The 7500-nt window shown below is 48.1% G+C and overlaps 2 non-coding genes across 2 annotated transcripts; both read left to right on the plus strand.

Moving 5' to 3' along the window:
* The first annotated feature begins 4041 nt into the window (after nucleotides 1-4041).
* Nucleotides 4042-6336, plus strand: LOC124319664. The gene has a single exon (XR_006913363.1). It is a non-coding gene; the product is annotated as a small subunit ribosomal RNA (ribosomal RNA).
* Nucleotides 6337-7272: 936 nt separating this feature from the next.
* LOC124319660 lies at nucleotides 7273-7425 on the plus strand. Its single transcript, XR_006913358.1, has one exon. It is a non-coding gene; the product is annotated as a 5.8S ribosomal RNA (ribosomal RNA).
* The last annotated feature ends 75 nt before the right edge of the window (nucleotides 7426-7500 follow it).

The raw sequence follows: 7500 nt of genomic DNA on the forward strand, positions 1-7500 counted from the left end.
AATTTTCTAAGTCCGAAAAATTGAAAAATTTTTCTAAGTCCCGACGATGGATAGTGAAGCTATAGGCGGCACTGGGACGAGCAAAGACGGCTGAAAAAGAGAGAAAGAGCGAAAGAAAAAAAGTTGGAAAAAATTTCTAAGTCCTAAAATTTCCAAGACCGGTTTTTGGTGGAGACCGGTCGGCAGTTGAGCGGGCGGCCCGGCCTGAGCTCAGGTGAATGTCCGGCAAAATTTCGGAAATCAACTTTTTCGTACAGTTACTGCCCGGAACATCCACTACTTTCCTATATAGGGAAGAGGTTGTCGAAAATGAAAATTGAAAAAATTTTCTAAGTCCGAAAAATTGAAAAATTTTTCTAAGTCCCGACGATGGATAGTGAAGCTATAGGCGGCACTGGGACGAGCAAAGACGGCTGAAAAAGAGAGAAAGAGCGAAAGAAAAAAAGTTGGAAAAATTTCTAAGTCCTAAAATTTCCAAGACCGGTTTTTGGTGGTGACCGGTCGGCGGGTGTGATGGTAAGCCCCGCCTGAGCTCTGGTGAAAGCCCGGCAAAATTTCGGAAATCAACTTTTTCGTACAGTTACTGCCCGGAACATCCACTACTTTCCTATATAGGGAAGAGGTTGTCGAGAAAGAAAAAGTTGAAAAATTTTCTAAGTCCTAAAATTTCCAAGACCGGTTTTTGGTGGTGACCGGGCGGCAGTTGAGCGGGCGGCCCGGCCTGAGCTCAGGTGAATGTCCGGCAAAAATTCGGAAATCGACTTTTTCGTACAGTTACTGCCCGGAACATCCACTACTTTCCTATATAGGGAAGAGGTTGTCGAAAAAAAGAAAGTTGAAAAATTTTCTAAGTCCGAAAAATTGAAAAATTTTTCTAAGTCCCGACGACGTGGTAGTGACGTGGTTGGCGGGACTTGGACGTATAAAGGCCGATGAAAAAAAATGGAAATGGAAATGAAAATTTCTCGATTTCCGACGACGGTGTTTGGCAACGACTCTCTCGCCCGGCCACTGGTCGGCGCGAGAGAGGAGTGAGCGAGACCCGTCGATTCGAAAAGAGAAGCCGTCACACCGTCGAGGCGTGGCGGCTCTCAAGTGGGTTGGTCGGGCGTGTCGTGATGACTCGCGACCGTAAAAAATTCCCACTCAAATTCTCCCATTTCCGACGACGGTGTTTGGCAACGACTCTCTCGCCCGGCCTCTGGTCGGCGCGAGAGAGGAGTGAGCGAGACCCGTCGATTCGAAAAAAAGCCGTCACACCGTCGAGGCGTGGCGGCTCTCAAATGGGTTGGTCGGGCGTGTCGTGATGACTTGCGACCGTAAAAAATTCCCACTCGTCGAAAATTTTCTAAGTCCCAACTTTGAAAACGACGGTTCCTGAAAGTCGGCTGGCGGTTGGATGGGGCAATGTCCCCGTCCAATCGCTAAAAATGAGCCGGAAAACGGAGACATTATGCGGCGGAACATTAGTGGTTTTCCTTAGTATAGAAGAGGTCTCGATTCCTAAACTCGGAAAAATTTTCAGAGTCCCAAAAATTTTCGAAGTGTCGAATAGTTTGGTTTCTCGAATTGAAAATTTTTTTCAAATTTGCGACATTACGACAAGCAGCGATTGTAAAGCCCGGTCCAAATTTTTCAAACGAGTCTTACTTCTTGTTAGTCCGCCTGGCCGATACCAAAGAATGGCCGACCGTCGACTATCGGGCGAATAGACGGGTGAAAGAAATAAAGTCGAAGCCGGTGGTTGGATAGATATCGAAGGGAAGGCGAAAGAGGCGAAAAGGAAAGCGCGAAATTTCTTTAGTAGCTTCGACGCAAAAACTTTGGTATCGACGGGGAGCTTTGGGAAATGAAACGAAGACGCAGAATGGGAAGTTGTCCGGTTCGGCGTTAGTTGTAGTTTCATTTCCACCGTAGCTGAGCTCCTTTCCGCCCGCCACTTCACATGATTTTAGTTTCGATTCCGTTCGATCGCGCTTGCACTGTCTTTGTTTTTTTTTCACTGCTTGGATCGCGGCTTTGCTCTAACCAGTTTAGCCCCATGCGATCAAAAAGTCTTAAAAAAAAAAACCGTTGAACGGAGACGAACTCGATGAGCTGTCGGTGTGTGAAATATCATTCCTTCGGTAAAACCGTTTTCGAAATTTCCGATGGTCGGTATATGTAAAAATATATCCGAACCGCGATGTGGACGGGAATTCAAACGCCCGCTTCACCGATTGGTGCGACAGCTGAGAAGCTCGTCACTCGATCCAACGACTCTTGGTCGAAAAGTTCAGAAGAGGTGCGCGCGTCAAACATTTTTTTGGTTTCGGACGTTTCGTTTCTTCGGCACGTGTGGTTTGTCTGTGGCCGTCTGTGAGAGAAATCGGACGCTTGTTCTTTGTTATTTTACCGTAACAAGACAAGACGGGAAAGATTCTTTCTTCCAAACTTACGGCATCATAACCATCAGCGTTTACCGTCAGCGACGATACGGAAGAGAAAAGAAAATGGTGCGCGTCTTTTCACTTTTTGACACCGTATCAAAAAAAATTACCGTTCAGGCGGAAATGTGTGTGTGTGTGTGTGAGCCGAGAGATAAAAAATAAAAAAGCCACCAAACAGAACGCTTTCAAATTATTTCGTGCGGCGTGCGCATATTTCACATTTTGCCGTTTGACGGAAGCTCGTTGTGTGGAACACAGAAGTGGAGATGGACGGAGTTGAAGGGGGGCGAAGACGGCCCGGTCGGACAAAGTCAAGAGATTGAAATATACGAGAGAATTGGGTGGAAGTGATGGCAAATCTATAAAATTCAAAAATCGGATGAGATGCGAGGACCGCAAAATGTGGCGTCGACTCTGACTCTCTTTTACTACGAACTTCCCTTCGACGGAAGATATCGAGAGCTGAGCTGAGCGCCCGCTGAGTATGGCCGGCGTAATTACAAACGAGTTACGGTTGGAGCTATATCGATTGTACGTATCCCGAACGTTCATCGAACAAGCCAGATCAACTCGGCGCCCGGTAAGATGTACGCTCAGTTATGGCCATGACACACGAAGGGAGAATTCAAACGGCTGTGAGTGTACGGCCCGCCCGGAGTTGTGTGTAGGCAGTGACCTCTCAAGAAAAAACGTAAAAAAATTTTTTTTGACAGTCACCGGTCTGCGACAAGTAATCAGTACGAAACTTGGGTGCAATGCAAAAAACATTTTGAGAATCCTTGCTTGACAACAACGAATCTAACACGATAAAAAAACGATCCCCATCGGTGTACCGCTTGCTTTTCTCGCGCTTCGGCGCAGAATCGCTTATTCAGCTGCCCTTGGAATATGTTCGTTTCGTGCATACTTGATCTCGGTCATTCTTCGGTGAACTCTTAAAGAATTGCGCACTTTTATAGGGGTAGTCTGGTTGCTTGTCTCGACTTGAAATGATTTGTTTTTTTCCGCCCATGACTTTCTATACGATGCCTCTATGCTGGCCTCTGACCGCGGTTGTTCCGAGTTTTCTCTTTCTCTTCGAAAGTCTTTGCGGAAAATTCTGCCTCGTGTGACCGTTGAGCGGTGAGGTGTGTGTGTGTGTGTGTGTCGTGCGGGGTGATGCGAGAGTGTGCCTCGGCGGTGGAAAAATAAAAATAAAACTCTGAGCCCACAAAAATTTAAAAGATGTATGCTTGTCAGCTTAGTAAAGCAGGCTTGACTTATGAGCATACAGCACGCCACATATGACCGTCGAAAACCGTAATACGGGAAAAAAAGTTGATGAATATATCAAGACCGGTCGAATGAATCCGATTCACTTTGGGCTCATAGACCGTTGAATGGTCTTTGACTTTGGAAATTGAAATGAAAAAAATCCAACAAACGGATCGGATCGGTGTTTCTCTTCACTGGGACTCGCTGTGACACGCCAGGCGTTGCGATCAAAAATTTTAGTTTCCGAAGAAAAAGAAAAAAAACGAAAAACGTGTTGATTTGGTGTGTGTTTGGTGATGCGTGGGCGAAATAAAAACCCGCAACTCGCCGGATGCATATCAAACAAACATACACGAAATACCTGGTTGATCCTGCCAGTAGCATATGCTTGTCTCAAAGATTAAGCCATGCATGTCTAAGTACAAGCCGCTAGACGGCGAAACCGCGAATGGCTCAATAAATCAGTTATGGTTCCTTAGATCCACTCCATCCTACTTGGATAACTGTGGTAATTCTAGAGCTAATACATGCACTCGAGCCTCGACTGCGGGCTTTCGGGCTCGCAGAAGAGGTGCTTTTATTAGATCAAAACCAGTCGGGGCCGGGCTTTCGGGCTCGCGCACCGTACCAATTTTGGTGACTCTGGATAACTTCACGCCGATCGCACGGCCTTCGCGCCGGCGACGTATCTTTCAAATGTCTGCCTTATCAACTGTCGATGGTAGGTTACGCGCCTACCATGGTTGCAACGGGTAACGGGGAATCGGGGTTCGATTCCGGAGAGGGAGCCTGAGAAACGGCTACCACATCCAAGGAAGGCAGCAGGCGCGCAAATTACCCACTCCCGGCACGGGGAGGTAGTGACGAAAAATAACGATACGGGACTCTTCCGAGGCCCCGTGATTGGAATGAGTACACTTTAAATCCTTTAACGAGGAACCATTGGAGGGCAAGTCTGGTGCCAGCAGCCGCGGTAACTCCAGCTCCAATAGCGTATATTAAAGTTGTTGCGGTTAAAAAGCTCGTAGTCGGATGTCTGTCTTCGGCCGGGCGGCGCCGCTCTGAATCAAGGGTGTTGCGTTTCACGCTCTGGGAGCCCGGGTGTCAAAGCCCGACTCTCTTCACGGTCGGACAACATCGCCGGAGTGGTGGTCGGTGCGTCGTTGTTGTATCTGCGGCCAGAGTTGGAAAGTTCTTTCGGGTTCTTTTTTAAATTTTGGTCGTAGTTGACTCGATTCGCTCCACCCAGTCAATCGTTCGGGGTGCCCTTCACCGGGTGTCTCGGGCGGCCGGCAACGTTTACTTTGAACAAATTAGAGTGCTCAAAGCAGGTGTATCCCAACGCCTGAATATCGCAGCATGGAATGATGGAATAGGACCTCGGTCCGATTTTGCTGGTCTTTTACTTTTGGACCCGAGGTAATGGTCAATAGAGACGGACGGGGGCATTCGTACTGCGGCGACAGAGGTGAAATTCTTGGACCGCCGCAAGACGAACAACAGCGAAGGCATTTGCCAAGAATGTTTTCCTTGATCAAGAACGAAAGTTAGAGGTTCGAAGGCGATCAGATACCGCCCTAGTTCTAACCATAAACGATGCCAACCAGCAATCCGTCGGAGTTACTCCAATGACTCGACGGGCAGCTTCCGGGAAACCAAAGTCTTTGGGTTCCGGGGGAAGTATGGTTGCAAAGCTGAAACTTAAAGGAATTGACGGAAGGGCACCACCAGGAGTGGAGCCTGCGGCTTAATTTGACTCAACACGGGAAACCTCACCAGGCCCGGACACTGGAAGGATTGACAGATTGAGAGCTCTTTCTTGATTCGGTGGGTGGTGGTGCATGGCCGTTCTTAGTTGGTGGAGCGATTTGTCTGGTTAATTCCGATAACGAACGAGACTCTAGCCTGCTAAATAGGTGACGGGTTTTATCAATTGAAACCGAAGGGAGTACGGAGGCGTCGGGATCAGGTGGCGGCGATTCGGGTCTCGGTGGGACTGGTTCCTTTAGTGAGGCAATCTCTCGGCTTGGTTTCGTTGTGCTTTGTTCGTCGGGTGTACGGCCTTCACGGGTTGGTTGCCTGGCGGATGAGGTATGGCGGGGCTTTGTCGGGAATGTCTCGCGGGGGCTGGCTCTATTGTTATTCGGTCGTCGTCATCCCCGGCGATACCTTCTGCTCTCGCGTCCGTCACGCAGTCTTCTTAGAGGGACAAGCGGCGTCCAGCCGCGTGACAGTGAGCAATAACAGGTCTGTGATGCCCTTAGATGTCCTGGGCCGCACGCGCGCTACACTGAAGGAATCAGCGTGTTTCACTCTCCCTGTCCGAAAGGACCGGGTAACCGCTGAACCTCCTTCGTGGTTGGGATTGGGGACTGCAATGATCCCCATGAACCAGGAATCCCTAGTAGGCGCGGGTCACTAGCCCGCGTCGATTACGTCCCTGCCCTTTGTACACACCGCCCGTCGCTACTACCGATTGAATGATTTAGTGAGGCCTTCGGACGGGCTTGTCGGGGTGCCGTCGAGTGGGGAGCAATCTCTGCCCGTGCGGTGCCTACCAACGGCGAGACTGAAAGATGGTCGAACTTGATCCTTTAGAGGAAGTAAAAGTCGTAACAAGGTTTCCGTAGGTGAACCTGCGGAAGGATCATAAACGAACAAGACAAATGTTTTGCGCATATGGCTTTGGTTGAGCACGAAACAACTAAAAGTTGCAAAACAAAAAAAACCCCATCAAAAGTCTTTCGGCGTAAGACATCGTATGAACTATGTGTGGGTTGACGGAAGAAAATCATTTATTTTGAACGGGTATCAGGCGCTCTGATGCGCGGTGGTTTAAAGCGGATTCGCCTTTTCAAATTGATTTTTCTTTCCTCTCGGCTCAAAAAAAAACACAAAGTCTTTCGATTTGGTCTATGGCCGTGAGCAAATTCTTCCTGCTTCGATGGTGAATGTCTCTATAGATTCATTCGACCTTTAGCGGCGCTCACAGTGTTGACGTTAGTAGAGTGAAGAATACGATAGCCCGCCTGGGCCGCGAGTACCGAAGGAACAATAAAGGAGATTTTATAAAGTCTTAGTCCCTAAATCAAACACTTTGAAAAATAAAAACTCGGTGGATGGAGAGTCGGAAAAAAAAAAAAAAAACATCAAGATTTTGAACGGGTATCAGGCGCTCTGATGCGCGGTGGTTTAAAGCGGATACGCCCAATCGAAATTGTTTTTTTTTTGTTTCTCTCTTCGTCTTCGGGATTTTTTGATTCTCGGTGGGGGACGAAAGTGTGAGACTTTACTCTGGACGTTCTTTTCGGGCGTAGATACTCGTGGTTGCGTGCGTGTGCGTCGTATAGACTAACACTCCAAAGCCCGACACTATGCCGTTGAAAACCGAATGTTTTTTAAGCTTGCCCTTCGCCCTCTCGATGAAGTAGGAAGAATTCAAAATCACAATAACACACTAAACCCAAATTCTAGTACGAGTGTTTATCGGAACATTTTCTTTCTGGCTTTCTTTCTCCGCCCTCGCATTCATTTGCTTGGGCGGGTTGGAGAAAAAGAGAGAAGAAAACGAATATGTCGTTTTATATACGACCCTGAACGGTGGATCACTAGGCTCGTGGATCGATGAAGAGCGCAGCAAAGTGCGCTAATCCATGCGAACTGCAGAACACATGGAGCATCGAAATCTTGAACGTAAATGGCGGCCCAGCTTCTCGCTCGGGCCACATCTGACTGAGGGTCGGTCGAATGATGAACGAACAGAGATTTTTTCAGTCTTGGTTTTGCATGTTGGGTCGCGGCGAGATTTATTTTTCAC

This window comes from Daphnia pulicaria, unplaced genomic scaffold, assembly GCF_021234035.1.
Source record: "Daphnia pulicaria isolate SC F1-1A unplaced genomic scaffold, SC_F0-13Bv2 h1tg000189l, whole genome shotgun sequence".
NCBI lineage: Eukaryota > Metazoa > Arthropoda > Branchiopoda > Diplostraca > Daphniidae > Daphnia > Daphnia pulicaria.